The 15901-nt window shown below is 41.1% G+C and overlaps 1 protein-coding gene and 1 pseudogene across 6 annotated transcripts in view; one reads left to right on the top strand and one right to left on the bottom strand.

Annotated features, from left to right (window-relative positions):
- The window catches only part of SORCS1 (sortilin related VPS10 domain containing receptor 1), a 572181-nt gene that overhangs the window by 284823 nt on the left and 271457 nt on the right, over positions 1–15901 (top strand). The gene's annotated exons all lie outside the window — the stretch shown is intronic.
- Positions 8102–8226, bottom strand: LOC136311401 (small nucleolar RNA SNORA42/SNORA80 family; annotated as a pseudogene).

Genomic DNA, 15901 nt, shown 5'->3' with positions numbered 1-15901 from the left:
ATTTCTGAAGCTAGCGAGAACTCCTGGCTCTTCTTCCAGAGTTCGCATTCTTGGTAATGTCAGTAATGTTAGAAAATAACAAGTCTCCATTTGAAAGCTTTGTTTTGCTGGTAGTAATTATATCTAAAACTATATAAGTATAACTTTCTTTGAAACTCATGGGCAACTCCTTTTCTTGGTGGATGGACAGGTCTCTCAATTTCTCTTCCTTCATAGGCTGCACAGGCTTATTCAACAGTCTTTGTAATCCCTTTTGGGAGGTCGCCAGTATTGCTGTTGTCAGCCTCAGGGTTATTCCTGTAAATTTGTTCTTTTAAGGACCTGGCCTGAGATTACCACACCTCATTTAATAGAGATGGTCTCTACAGCCTACAGCAAGGGTCCCCAAACTTTTTACACAGGGGGCCAGTTCACTGTCCCTCAGACCTTTGGAGGGTCGGACTATAAAAAAAACTATGAACAAATCCTTATGCACATTGCATATATCTTATTTTAAAGTAAAAAAACAAAACAAAATGGAACAAATACAATATTTAAAATAAAGAACAAGTAAATTTAAATCAACAAACTGACCAGTATTTCAATGGGAACTATGCTCCTCTCACTGACAACCAATGAAAGAGGTAACCCTTCCGGAAGTGCGGTGGGGGCCGGATAAATGGCCTCAGGGGGCCGCATGCGGCCCGCAGGGCTGTAGTTTGGAGACCCCTGGCCTACAGAATTGCTTTACAATTTATTTATTTATTTATTAAATTTTATTTATTCATCTTTTTAGAGAGAGGACACACAGAGAGAGAAAGAGACAGAGAGAGGAAAGAGATAGAAAGAACAGAGGGAGGAGCAGGAAGCATCAACTCCCATATATGCCTTGACCAGGCAAGCCTGGGGTTTTGAACCGGTGACCTCAGCGTTCCAGGTCGACACTTTTACCCACTGCCCCACCACAGGTCAGGCCAGAATTGCTTTAGATTGCTCGCCTCCTGGACTGGAACTAGTGAGTTAAAAGTCTTCCTACAGGGCGCAGTGAATCAGCACCCTTCCATACACCCTACTACCTCCCCCCATGCTGACAGATTTCTCCAATTTGCTGTTCACTGAGTTTTATTAACTGGAAATAAAATATATCACATGATCAAAAGTTATTACATAAAAGTGAATTTGCCACCTGCTGCTTCACTCCCGCCCCTCCGGACAATAAAAGGAATTGAATTTGCTAAGAAATCCCTGGACCCGTGTTTTTCTTTTTCTTTAAGAAGCTCCATATGTCAGGGAAAGAGCCACAGCTGTAGTAAGGAGTTGCAAGTCCATCTCTGTTATTAATGAAGAACTTAGATGCAAACAAAAAGCTTCATTTGATAAGGCAAACTTCCTGTTTACTTGCAAACTCATGTCTTATAGCAGCACTGATGATGTATTCAAACTCATGCCGCTGGCATGAAAAGCTGGCGAGATAATTATCCATTTCTGAAGACCATGAAGTATTGAATAAAAATGTTCATTTTGTCATTTGAGCTGAACTCCCCCCTTTACTCTTTTTCTCCTGTTCCTTTCCGCTCACATTTCTTTGGGAATCTTTTAGAGAAAGACAAAACAAAGCAAAACACCAAGGAGATTACCGTTTCTGCAATTTAAAATTACCTTTAGTAATTTTCTACTTATATTACACTAGAACAGATGAAGCATGTGGCAAAAGCGTCTTTTTTTTTGAACTGAACTTATTGGGGTGACACTGGTTAACAAAAGGGTGTTTAGGGTTCACAACTTTTTTGTGTGTAACATTATATTGCAGTATTTTCATTCATTCCTTCATTTCATTCATTCCATACATAATTATTGCATGTCACCAGGTGCTGTGCTAGGTGACACTAATACATTAATGATCAGAAGCACGCATAGCCCTTGCCCTCAGGAGCTTTGGGACAGATAGGGAAGGAGAAAATAGATAAGTAACTTTATGCTGAATGTATCATTACAAATTCTGAACTGAACTAAATCGTTTATATTAAAGAAGTGTTTCTCAATTATTTTGTTGACTTCATCTATTTTTAAAAATATTTATGACTGTGACCAGCTTTGGTATCTGATGATAAAAGCTTTATCCTTTGAACCAGACTCTGGAAGAAAGAAGCTCTATCCTTGAGTGTGAGTAGGGGACAGTTGATAAAATTTTCAAATAGGTCTCCCTCCCCCCCGTGATTTATTGAGGGAGTTATAGAAACTAGAAAAGGATCATAATACTTTTTTCATTTGAGATATGGGAGTTCTGTAGATAATAGACAGAGTTTAATTTATTTAAAGCCTTTCAAAATGTTAATATTATATACTGTGAACCATAGAAGGGTGAGAACTGTCCTTATTTATATTTACATCTTAATCCTTCAGAGGAAATTCCTTGAAAGATTGTGGAATAAGTGGGATGGATATAAATGAATGTGTAGATGGATGGATGAATTATCGGCCTTGATAAAGTCCCAGTGTATGTGCCTCCAACCTTTTTTTTTTCAAGTTTAAAGGCTTTGGACTGTGAGAATACTTTGATAAATACTCACACGGAATAGTGAAATGTGTTAGGTGTTCTATGGAGCAGACAAATGACACAGTCCCTAAGTTTTCCCAGCTAATTTCTGCTGTGATTGAGGGCATTGTCTAGGGATGATTTGAAATGGGTAAACAGCCACATCTGTTTAAAATAAGTCAAACTCCAGGTGACTTAGAACAAAAGGTTGTTTTCAAGTCAGAGAAATAGCATGCAGTTGCAATTCTTTTTGAACTGTTGCTTTAGTTCTAGGGTCACCAAGGAGTGTGGTTGACCTGTTGACAGGTATCCTGGTTAATTTGACTACCAGGGAAATCTTAGTCTATACCATTTTATTTCATATTTGCTGCTTAGCCTGGTAGGAAACTCATATATGGTATATAATGCCAGGAAACTTTGCTCACAGGTATGGAGAAGGCTTTGTATCATGCATAGTCAGGGACATATGGAAGGCTTTGTGTCATGCATAGTCAGGGACATATGGAAGGCTTTGTGTCATGCATAGTCAGGGACATATGGAAGGCTTTGTGTCATGCATAGTCAGGGACATATGGAAGGCTTTGTGTCATGCATAGTCAGGGACATATGGAAGGCTTTGTGTCATGCATAGTCAGGGTCACATGTAAATATAATTTGGCAGATATTTACATTTGAATAAATTGGTCAGAATTAAGGCAGTGTTGATGGTCACCAAATTGCAAAAGGTATAGTGGAAGGAATGGTTTATTCCCTGCCCACAAGGAAATGAAGAGCTATACAATCTTGGAAGTGAGTTATGCATGGGGGTAGATTGTCAAATGAAGCTAAAGGTCTTTTAATTCTCCTTTAAGTATTTAAAAAAGAATGGATGGATTGGCTCAGGTGAATGTTAAATTAAAATGAAATTCTGTAATGTTGATTCTTTTTTGGTCTGTTTCTGTCTGTTATTCTGTGTAATTGTCAAAGGGGAAATCACTGCATTCACTTTAAAGAAAACTTGAATAGACACTTCCGATTACTTTAGCTTATTGATAATGGGTCAAAGGAACTGGAACATCAAACCTGTCCCCTCTCTCATGTGTTTGGCATCTACTCTACACAGGCATTGTCATTCATTCTGATCACTCTATCAACTATATGCCGATTTATTTATCTCTAATCCAAAAATACTTTTTCTTGAAATTTCTAAGGAGCCACGGGTTCACTGCACAATTTACCAGGTGAACTATCAAAACAGCTTCCTAGTCCCTCCAGAACAATCATCAGCTTGATTAATTTAATCAAACACTTCAGTATGACAGTTTATCTTAATTATTTAATAATATTCTGTTTCTTAGCACCCTTGGGACCGAGATGTTTTCGTTGTATAAAATACCACAGTCACATTACCTTTCTATTCTTGAATGCCTGGGGGCCGCACAAGTGTGGAATAACTTCAGAAGATGTGTTCCACTGAAAAAGGAGTCAGAGAAGAAAACAGATAGTAAATAATTCTAAAGGAATAATCCTTGAAACCCGAATACATGCTGAGTGCTGGCCTTGTTGCTGGAATGAGCACGGTTACTACAAAGTAGCATCGGTGCTCCATACTCTGCTCCCCAGGGCAACTCATCCAATTCGTGTTGAAATATACACCCGAGTCCACTCTCAACATTGCTGTACAGTAAAAAGAATAATTCATATAACCGCAAATGGGGCCAGTGACTAAGCTCCCCCACAACAAAAAGCAACAGTGTGTTTTGTTAATTTCAAAGTTCCTGGTGAGTTAACAATTGAGAAAAGTGCTGCATTCTGGTCAGCATTCTCCCCTACCAGCGCCCCACTGACTGATTCACACCTTGGGTTCCTTTCTCTTCCCTAAAAAATGTCATTTAGAAAAGTTTTCCCATCACTAATGCCTCTCAGGGCTGATTTTACATACTCATCACCAGCGATCACGTTTTAATTACATGGGCCCGTGTTTTGTTTTCTCCTTGTTAATAAGGCTCCACAGAGGAAATCTGCCCCTTTCTGGGTCTAATCAGGTTGTCTGATCAATTAGATAATTGACAGTAGGCTTATCGCATTCCTTAATCAGGAATGTAGACATTTTATTAGAAGAAAACAATCCTAGCATGGTTTGGAGATAGAAAAAAAAAAAAGGTTCAATCTGTATAAAGAGAAGGAAAAAGAAAGTCAACTGGAAATGTCGGAATTCTGAATGAGATTGGGAGAGGGCAGACAAATATACTTGCAGTCTTCAAAGTCAGCCTCGACGGAAGAATAATGTAGTATTCCCACCAAATATGCATCACGTCATCTGGACTGATTATTGAAAAATTCAGATTGCTCCTCCCCACAGCAGTTAATTCACTAGGTGGTATTTGATAGAGCCCAGAATTCTGTGCTGTTACCAACACCCAGATTTTTCACCCCACACGGTGTCCTTTGTACAGTGCACTTTGGGACACACGGTTATAAAGGTACCAGAGGAACAGGGTTTGCTGATGTCACCTTAGACCTAGGACAGCGCTTCGTTGGCTTTACTGAGTGCACCACCTATCGGGGGCTCTCTGTAGGCCTGCCTGTGGTTTGAGGCTGTGCTCCTAACAAGATCACGGGTGATGGTGCCATTGCTCTTGGGCAGTGGAATGCACTTGGGGTGACAAGGCCCACAAATCTTGGTTCCTTAGTGGTTTGCCCACAGGGAAGTTGGCAGGGGCCGTGGTCGGGTTGTCTGCCCACTAGAGCTACTAAAAGTCATAAGACAAAGTGCTCCAACTATCTGTCAGTATGTGTCTGGGTTGCTGCGGACCCCGAGAATGGAGATAATTCCTAGGATGCCTCAGCCTGCTGTCTCAGAGAGTAACGTCTTGACTTCTCCCATCATTCTCTCCAGGCATCCCCAAACTACGGCCCGCGGGCCGCATGTGACCACCTGAAACCATTTATACAGCTCCCGCCGCACTTCCGGAAAGGGGCACCACTTTCACTGGTGGTCAGTGAGAGGAGCACTGTATGTGGCGGCCCCCCAACAGTCTGAGGGACAGTGAACTGGCCCCCTGTGTAAAAAGTTTGGGGACCCCTGAATTATACTGTATCTATTTTCTGAATACATAATGCAAAGACAGGCATCCTTTTCTTTTTAATTTACCTCCTATCGAAAGAAAGGGTTTATGAGAATGACCTCAATGTTTCGCAGATAATGATTCTCCAGCAGTTTCTGTTTCACACAGGCCTCCCACTGAAAACAGCACCTTGCAATCGAAATACTTTCCTCTTGTCCAGACTCTTTCACATCTGTGGTTAATTTATTAAACATGAGTTCTATTCCATTCCCCTAGTTCCTGACACAATGCTTTAGGTTAGGGCTAGGATGTGGGTTCTTCTACAGAATCTTAACAGCTTACAGCATAAGCCCTGGCCGGTTAGCTCAGTCAGTTACAGTGTCATCTGAAAATACCAAGGTTGTGGGTTTGATCCCCGGTCAGGGCACATATGGGAACAATCAGTGAATGCACAAGTAAATGAAACAACAAATAATGCTTCTCTGTCTGTCTTTCTCCTGTCCTCTCTGTTTTTCTAAAATCAATCAATAAACAAAATACAAAATCTTGCAACGTAATTGAGGAAACAAGACATCATTTCATGCCTTGTGTGATTGGCTGTATTTTTCTTTTTGTATGCAAATAGGATACTCAGTCCAACAGAGCGTAGGTTATTTCTATCTGAGAGGATCATTGAAGTGACACTTGAATTGGACATTGAATGAAAGCCTGTGAGGCCAACAAAGCAAACTAGTGCTACCCTCATTTTACGTAATGTAACCAGTCTCATTGATTTCCCAATAGTGAGAGTAGGATTGAAACTTTCATTCAGGAAATACTAATTGGTTATCTATCATTTCTGGTATTCAGCAAAACTCCGACTCTACATCCATGGTAAACAGGACTGCTGATGACTTCCCCTATGCTGATCACGGCCTCATCTTTTGAATTTCACTCAGTACTATTTCTACCATTAAAAAGCACGTGATAGGCCCTGGCCAGTTGGCTCAGCAGTAGAGCGTCGGCCTGGCATGCGGGGGACCCGGGTTCGAATCCTGGCCAGGGCACATAGGAGAAGCACCCATTTGCTTCTCCACCTCCCCCTCCTTCCTCTCTGTCTCTCTCTTCCCCTCCCGCAGCCAAGGCTCCATTGGAGCAAAGATGGCCCAGGCGCTGGGGATGGCTCCTTGGCCTCTGCCCCAGGCGCTAGAGTGGCTCTGGTTGTGGCAGAGCGACGCCCAGGATGGGCAGAGCATTGCCCCCTGGTGGGCAGAGCGTCACCTCTGGTGGGCGTGCCGGGTGGATCCTGGTCGGGCGCATGCAGGAGTCTGTCTGACTGTCTCTCCTCATTTCCAGCTTCAGAAAAAAAAAAAAAAAAAAGCAAGTGATGCAACATACAATATCATAGAAATATACACTTGAAACCTATATAGTCTTATTAAGCAGTGTCACAGTAATAAATTGAATAAAAATAATTTTAAAAGAAAGTTGAGTTTAAAAAAAGAATAAAGCTCTTACCTCCTTAATGAACAGGCTACCCTCAAATACCTTCTAATTTTTAAACAGGCCTTAGTCACCCCGATCTGATTAAAAAGAGACTATGAAATTAGAAGGCTGGAGACTTTATCTCTTTATTAGGCTCCTACTATTTTATTATTGTCACTCAGCCTTTGAAATAATATGCTGCCTTGACTCCTGAAGAATGGAAACGTGTTTATGTTCCGTGTTTTCCTCTAAGAATCATCACAGATTCTATTTCCTTTGTAGGATTTTCCATGACACTGTGGGAATCAGGGAGATGCCAGCTCTGCCCCTATTTATAGTTGATAAAACCAAGGTCCAGAACGTAGGGGATTAGCTTCATGTCACCCAGTAAGTCATTGATAGAGGGAGAAGTAGAAGCCAGACCGGGTGAGCAGGCAGTTTTGTGGCTTTTTCCACATGGCTGCTTCGTCTTCAGAGAGAGTGTATCCGTATGCGAGAGAAATTATACAAAAATACAGGGTACTCAATAGATTGCCGACACTTTTGGAAACAATGCATTTGTAATGAAAATTATAGTCATTTAAACATTAGAGACTGTAGCTTAAGAAAGTGAGTCTTTGAAGTGTTCATCCCTAGATCCTGTTTCTTTTTTAGATTGATTCTGTCAACTGTCACTGGGCGACTGTTGTGTAAGCTAATTATTTGTCCTACTAATAACAGTTACTACTTTTTGGAAGCCTACTATGTGCCAAGGACTTTTTATTGGCTTTTTTTTACTGGGAAGTTACATTAAATTTAGTCTTTTGACTCTGTACCGCAGTAATAACATTTTTCATTTTCCAATAACCTTTTAATCCATCTAAGATTATTAAATGTCAGGTGTGATTTTTGCCATCTTGATCTTCATTCTTTTTAACCCAGAATACTATAAGGAAAGTTGTATGAATTATTGCTGAAATCAAATAGTGACGTTATCTCAAAATAGTATAAGTTAACACATTTTTATTTCATCTTACCTTATCAACAGTTCATAGTTGTTGTTTTTTTTCTTTTTCTTTTTTTTTTTTTTCTTTTCCACTGTGCAGCCCGCTTCAGTGCCAGCAGCCTGTGGGCAGAGGCCAGGCAATGGTTCAGGGCCATGGTTGGCTCTGGCATAGGGCACTATGAGCGACCCAACAGTTCATAGTTTTAACAACTTACTGAATTTTATTAGATTTATTGAAATATTGTAATCATGATCAATTATTGATGTGAATATTAACTATCATTAATACATTAATACTATCTTATGTAACTGATATGTATACATTAATACTTTATTGATGTTTGTGAACCTGTTGTATCTAATATTTCAGAAGACTTTGGCTCTTTGATCTACATCAGTGGTTTTCAACCTTTTTACACTTGGATATCAGTACAAATAGGAGAATTACTTTAAGGACTGCTAAAGCAGAAATCAACGTGAGCATGAACAAATTTGACTAAGATCATTGGGTCTATAATCTTCATACAACCCTTTGTGGACTGGCATGAAACTTCTGGCATACTGGATTGCCAACTGGCAGTTGTCAAACACTGGTCTACATAGACCATTATGCTTTTAAAGTCAGAGGCCTCTCCTATGTCTCTAGTTATCTTTTTCTGAGCCTTCTCTGTTTACTGGTCAGCATAGCCCTGGATACATGATAGCTTAATAAAGAACTGTTGGCTATTGCATCCAGCTATTCCAGCTTTGCTCAGTTATTTGTATTGTCTAATAAAATCGAACTTCCATATCACACTTTGAGGGTAGGTGCTTTCCACTAAAGCCATCTGTATTTTTGGACATCAGAGGTTCTAGATTCTGGAAGGAGATGGATGTGCCACATAATCATTGTCTATGCTTGAAAGTCAGTATATTGAGTTTACTTCTAATGACCGATACCTGCAGGGCAGCTACTCAGGATCTTTAATAACATCCATCCTTCTTTCATGACCAGCCTGGTAATGTTGAGTTTGCAATGAGCTGAGTGGATCAATAGTAATCACAGGGCACTTGGGAGAGACAGGCTCCTCTGTAATCTTGGGACAGCTTAGTTAGGGTTGCAACTCAGCCCGAGATGAAGATGTGTGTGTGTGTGTGTGTGTGTGTGTGTGTGTGTGTGTGTGTGTGTGTGTGAGTAATATTTGATTTTACGAATTTCTAAGAAAAAAATACCCCTGGGCTGCCACTACTGGATCTTCCCCTCTATTGGAAGATAAGCATGTAAATGAAGCAATGGGCATCCCAGTCTTCCCTCTGCTCAAAGTGTTCCTTCCTTCTCCTCCTCCTCAGTGGTGTTCAGAGCTTGATCAGCTGCTCATTTGCTGAGACAATCAGTGCACTGCCAGGTTCAGTCCTTGGCTGCTGAAAGCATGGGCAAAAATTGCCTTTAGATATTTGGCCATGAGTCCTTTTCTTTAGAGCAAATTATGAACCATTTAATAATTGAGGGGTAAAAAGCAGAGAGACCAAGACATCCAGTCCTGTTTGATCTGAGACTGACCTGACGACATTGAAGAATTCTTTTTTTGTGTCTTTTATCCGAGCTCTCTCTTTAAATATTGTTAGTTGTCTTTTTAATAAAATAATTCATGTAGAATGTAGAAAATCAAAAAGCACAGAGGAGCATAAGAAGATACCCCTAATGTCATTACTATAGCAGTCTGTCTAAATTGACTATTTAATATGCTTTTTGTTCCATGAAGCTTTCTCCACAATCCAAAACAATATTCATATTCACGTCACCAAAATACACAGTCTTTAGCATTATATAAAGATCATGATTTCTTTTCAATTTTGTTCTTGATGATGATTGTTTGTTAGTTTCCAGTTGTTCGGGGGCTCTTGTTTCCGCAGAGGATTCATAAGCTTCAGTAAGGGCTTCCAGCCTCCCCCCGACTTCCTTTCTCAACAATAGCTGTTCAGATGCTTGTGGCATTGCATTGATTTTAATTATCCAGTAAGGTAATGTTCTGTTTTTCCATTACCATTGTAGCTTTTTAGTATGAGAAAAAAAAAAATCTAACTCTTGAATAAATGCATATTCAAGTCTTTTAAAAATGTTCTCGGATTCTGTTGTTGTTTTGGGTGGTTTTCCTAATGGACAACCGCTGGTGGTGGTTGGCGTTGACAGTGTTTGTGCACCAGACGAGTGCTGGAGAATTTAATTTGTCTGGTATGGGCTTTAACTGACAAATATTAGAGATCGACCTTTTCAACAGGAATTTACTTGGAAGTCCTAAGTGAAGCTTCTGCTTTAAGCTAAATTTGTCACCAAGACATGATTAAATTCTCCTAAGTGTAGATCAGTTGCACATATTTTTAACAGGAATTGAAATCTCCCTAAATAGTGTCCATAAATTTAAAAGAGCCAAAAATAAAAATGTTAAGGTTAAGATGCCTCATCCACCAACTGGATAATCTCATCTCAGAATCTCAGAACTCTATTTGAGGGGAGAAAAGACATTCATTCCACAGTAGGCTGTGGCTAGATGATTCAGAATCTATAAAGGCATAGAATGTTAAGTTTTTATTATTACTAGACTCCAAGAGCCCCACGTCTTCTAACACGTGATAGGACCACCATAAGTGTGTTTAGGATGAGAGAAAGAAAAAAGGAAGGAGGAAGAGATGGATTAAGGGAGAGAGGACTAAGTGAAAACAACTTGCTTAGCTCTCAGAATTAGAGTGGAAGTAATGCTATAGACCAGTGGCCTGAGAAATGACTGACGTTCTCAGCAGGGAAGATAACAACCGATTGACTCAGTGCCCTAGCTATGCATGCATTATCAAGTTTGAGCATGATTTTGTATCTTTTTTTTTAAAGCTTATTTTATTTATTTATTCATTTTAGAGAGGAGAGGGAGAGACAGAGAGAGAGAGGAGAGACAGAGAGAAGTGGGGAGGAGCTGGAAGCATCAACTCCCATATATGCCTTGACCAGGCAAACCCAGGGTTTCGAACCGGCGACCTCAGCATTTCCAGGTCGACGCTTTATCCACTGCGCCACCACAGGTCAGGCTGATTTTGTATCTTGATTAGAGATGCCAACATATAAAAACTGAGCCAACCAGGTTCTTTCTCCTGCGACACTCTCTGAAGGGTCAGCTTACCTGTTAAAGGTCTGAAGCATCATTATTTTTTATTTATTTTATTTACCCTGGTGCATCAGAGAAGCTTAAGTCAAAGAAAGGAGTAGAGAGCAACAGAGATACTGCCTGGACCTTTGGTTAATAGATTTGCTAATTTTCTTTCTTTTTTTTTTTTAATGACTGTGCACATCAGTTTCTAGATTTCTCATTCAGTCTTTGAACAAGTCATAAAATCTACAAGATCCAAGAGAAATGAAACAGTTTCAAAGGGGAAAAATATAAAGGTGGTTTTTAACACTTCTGATAATATATTCTACATTTATCAAGCTCACCCCTCATTCAGAGGTGCTCTTGGGGCTTATAACGTACTTATATAGATCAGACATATGTCTCAGGTTGGTGGTGAGTGGCTCTTATGAAATCAAATCAAATTGAAAGACATCTGCTTGCTCTAAAATTTCAATGACTTTCTACAAATGTCAAGGGGAGCTGACTGGGTGGGTATCTCCCAGGCCTGCTTGGGACGTCTTATGTCAAACTTTTCTGGGTCTTTCTTTCTTTCTTTCTTTCTTTCTTTCTTTCTTTCTTTCTTTCTTTCTTTCTTTCTTTCTCTCTCTCACTCTCTCTCCCTTTCTTCCTTCCTTCCTTTCCTTCCCTTTCCTTCCTTCCTTCCTTCCTCCCTCCCTCCCTCCCTCCCTCCCTCCCTCCCTCCCTCCCTCCCTCCCTCCCTCCCTCCCTTCCTTCCTTCCTTCCTTCCTTCCTTCCTTCCTATATTGATTTTAGAGGGAGAGTAATAGAGAGAGAAGGAGAGATTTGTTGCTCCATTTATTTATGCATTCATTGGTGGATTCTTTTTTTTTTCCGAAGTTGGAAACGGGGAAAAAAGACAGACTCCCCCGTGCGCCCCACCGGGATCCACCCGGCATGCCCACCAGGGGGCGATGCTCTGCCCATCTGGGGCGTTGCTCTATTCCAACCAGAGCCATTGTAGCGCCTGAGGCAGAGGCCATAGAGCCATCCCCAGTGCCCTGGCCAACTTTGCTCCAATGGAACCTTGGCTGCGGGAGGGGAAGATAGAGACAGAGAGGAAGGAGAGGGGGAGGGGTGGAGAAGCAGATGGGTGCTCCTCCTGTGTGCCCTGGCTGGGAATCGAACCGGGACTCCTGCATGCCAGGCCGATGCTCTATCACTGAGCAAACCGGCCAGGGCCATTGGTGGATTCTTGTATATGCCATGACCAGAGATTGAACCCACGACTTTGGCATATTGGGGACACTCTAACCAACTAAGTTATCTGATGGGGGTCTTCTGGGATTTTCAACAGGTATTTCTACATATTACCTGGCTTTGGTTGGCAGAGTGATATAAATTCTAATGTATATATGGTGATAGTTATTTAGTATAATCAGAATGGAATTTGAGTCTATGGAGGTATTATCTTTTATGTCTTCGTTTTTTGTTTGGGGGATTATTCAGCACAAGACTCCAAATCTAGGCCTTGGCTTTATTGTCAGGCAATGTAATTGAATTTCATCCTATTCTTACTAAGATTCTTTTGGAGGCCCTGGCTGCTGGCTCAGTGGATAGAGACTCAGCTCAGCGTATGGATGTCCTGGGTTCGATTGCCGGTCAGGGCACACAGGAGAAGCTACCATCTGCTTCTCTCTCCTCCCTATCCTCCTTCTCTTCCTCTTTCCTCCCACAGCCAGTGGTTCAGTTGGTTTAAGTATCGGCCCTGGGTGCTGAGGATAGCTCAGTTGGTCTGAGCACATCAGCATCAGGGGCTTAGAATAGCTTAGTACTTAAGAATTGGCCCTAGATAGGGGTTGCCAGGTGGATCCCAGTCAGGGTGCATGGAGGAATTTGTCTCACTATCTCCCCTCCTCTCACTTAAAATAAAGTCTTTAGAAAGCCGTCTCTCTGCAGAACCATAACTTAAAAAAATTTGTTTTGCTATTCCCCTCACCCCAGATTATTTAGTTGTGTATGTATGTGTGTGTGCATGTGTCATCTCAGGATATGAAGGTAAGGCCAGCCAACTCGGAATTCTGGTCTAAAAAGCTAGAAGCCAGAATTTCAAACAGGGTCAGCAAGCTATAATCACAATCTGCCTGCCACCTGTTTGCATCAAGTTTTATTGGAACACAGCTTCACCCATCTATTTACGTATTGTCTATGAACACTTTCCTGCAACAATGGCAGAGTTGATTAATTGCATGACAGATGCTATGGTGCATATTCAATATCTGACTATTTATAGGAAATTTTACCAAAGCCTTGGTCATATTCCCTGCAGAATGACCAAGATCAGGTTGGTAGAACCAGGTGAACTAAATGCCATTCTGCAGGCATCTTGTTGAAGTTGAGGAAATACATAGGTAACCCAAGAGCAGCCACAGAAAATCTACAGGCAGAGAATTTAAGCATTTACTGCCTCTATTGAACATCAGAACGAGAGTCACTTAGATTTCACTCTAGATGAGCTTGCCCTCAGATGTCCCAAAGAGAAATGGGCCAATTCATATTCATTTCTGTGTCCAAGGTATTTACAGGGCCTGTGGCATACAATCAAAAATGTTAAATACGTGTTGGCCAAATAAGTTAAAGGTTATCCAATATCAGAGGGCAATTGGCACCATAATTATTAGCAATCCACTGGTGACTGATAGGATACTGGGTAAGAAATCTATTCTAAGGATATTTAGTTGGGATGGCAACCAATTTGCAGTTTCTCTTCTCTTGCTGTTAAACCATTGGTCTTTAACTACCTTAACTATCTCATTTTAATTTTTTTCCTCTTCTCTATAAGTACATGTGGATACATAATAGGCTTCAGTTTTATTAGGTGGACTTTAAAGAAGGCATTCCTAATATAAATTATGTGACTGGGACAAATGACTAAGATGTTAATTAATTTTCTTTTCTGGCCGTTAAAAAATAATGGATGCAAGCTCTTCTCTATGAAAAGGTTAAAGACCGGGGGTGGGATTCATCAACTTAGAATATATTTATAACCCTCGGATCCTTGGTTTCTGACAGGGAGCACATAGATGAATAGATATTTGTTAAACAGCAATAGAGTGCCAAAGTCATAATAGTTATTTTAATCTTTGCTACAACTGCAAGTGTTAGGTACTGTTGTTCTCATGTTGCAGAAAAAGACACTAAAACTTAGAGGAGATAGAGACATTGCTTGTAGGTTGCCTTGTGAATGCTTCAGGCAGGACGTGAATGAAGATCTTGCTGTCTCTAGGGTCAAGGTCTTCCCACTGGACCTTTGTACCGTTCGGTTAGAAAGTCATTCATTGTTTCTTTGTGTCCTCTTTAAAGGGCATTACTCAGCTGTTGAAAGGAGGGGTACTGTTTGGTTCTTAGGGTAGCACCCGATTCTGCACTCTCATATAGAGAGGAATGCAGATTATTTTTGATCCATTGCTTTTTATTCTAACACACACAAAAAGAAAGGCCCGGGCCAGTTAGCTCAGTGGTAGAGCATCGGCTAGGCATGTGGATGTCCCGGGACCCCTGCTTCTCTTTCTCTCTCTCTTTCTCTCCCTCCCTCCCTCCCTCCCTCCCTTCCTCCTTCCCTCCCTCTCTCCCTCTCTTCCCTTCCCACAACCATGGCTCAGTTGGTTCAAGAGCATCTGCCCTGCGCACTGAGGATGGCTCTGTGGAGCCTCCACCTCCAGTGCTAAAAAGAGCTCAGTTGCAAACATGGCCCTGGATGGGCAGAGGATAGGCCCCAGGTGGGGGTTGCCAGGTGGATCCCTTTTGGGACACATGTGGGAGTCTGTCTCTCTGCCTCTCCTTCTCTCACTTGGAAAAAAATGTTTTTAAGTCACAGAACATTTTCTTTCTGCTACTTGTTTGTTATGCTTCTCCTTGTTTATCCTCATGGGTTTCAGACACTCTAAACCTCTTCTCACAATGGATTGTCCTAAATCTAGGACGTTTATAAAGTTTAGATTCCTAGACCTGTTGGATTAAAAGCTCTGAAAAAGAGGCCCAAGAATATGAATCTATAGCAAGCTTTCTTCCTTCCTCCCTCCACCCCCCCATCATAAATGTCAGGGAGATGGTCCTTTAGAGAGTTTGCCCTTTGATGTCCTTTGATGACCCAAGATATAGGAACTCCTCAACGTAGAAAGGTTTTCAGACATTTTTTTCTTTTTTTAACACAAAAAGATTATTTTTTTTTTAGTTTTTTAGTCCCAAGGCTACTCTAGTTAATAATTTTTTTTAACTACCATATGGCTGAAGTGTGAAATACTTCCGAGAAATTTTTCAGCTTGGAAATATTGGATGGCTTTATCTGGATCTTTAAGAGGAGCTCTCTGTCTGTTCTTGGAGTGCTCGTAAAGGTTTAATAAGTTGTCAAAAACCAACTCCCTTGGTCACAGTTATACCAGAGGGACACAGATTGGTGAGGAGCACAGCTTGGGGATGACCCCACTATTCAGTTCATTCCTGGGTGGTATGTTGGGGAGATAGTATAAGACAGAGGTTACAGATGTAGATTTTGGATCAGGTAGACAGTTGAAACCTAGTTCTGCCTGCTACCAGCGGTGCGAGCATGGGCAGTTTCCCCCCATCCTTGGAGCATATTTTTGCCATCTGTACAGTAGGGAGGTACGTCGGTCAGAGTACCTTGCCGGATGCTAGACGGTAATCCTCTGCTTCTTTCAGACATGTCCTCTCCCATTGCTTCTCTTCCCTGCACACCAGCACTGGAGTAGGGCTTTGTATATTACAGCTGCCTCAT

Source organism: Saccopteryx bilineata, chromosome 7 (assembly GCF_036850765.1).
Source record: "Saccopteryx bilineata isolate mSacBil1 chromosome 7, mSacBil1_pri_phased_curated, whole genome shotgun sequence".
Taxonomy (NCBI): domain Eukaryota; kingdom Metazoa; phylum Chordata; class Mammalia; order Chiroptera; family Emballonuridae; genus Saccopteryx; species Saccopteryx bilineata.
This window is presented reverse-complemented; position numbering and strand designations above follow the sequence as displayed.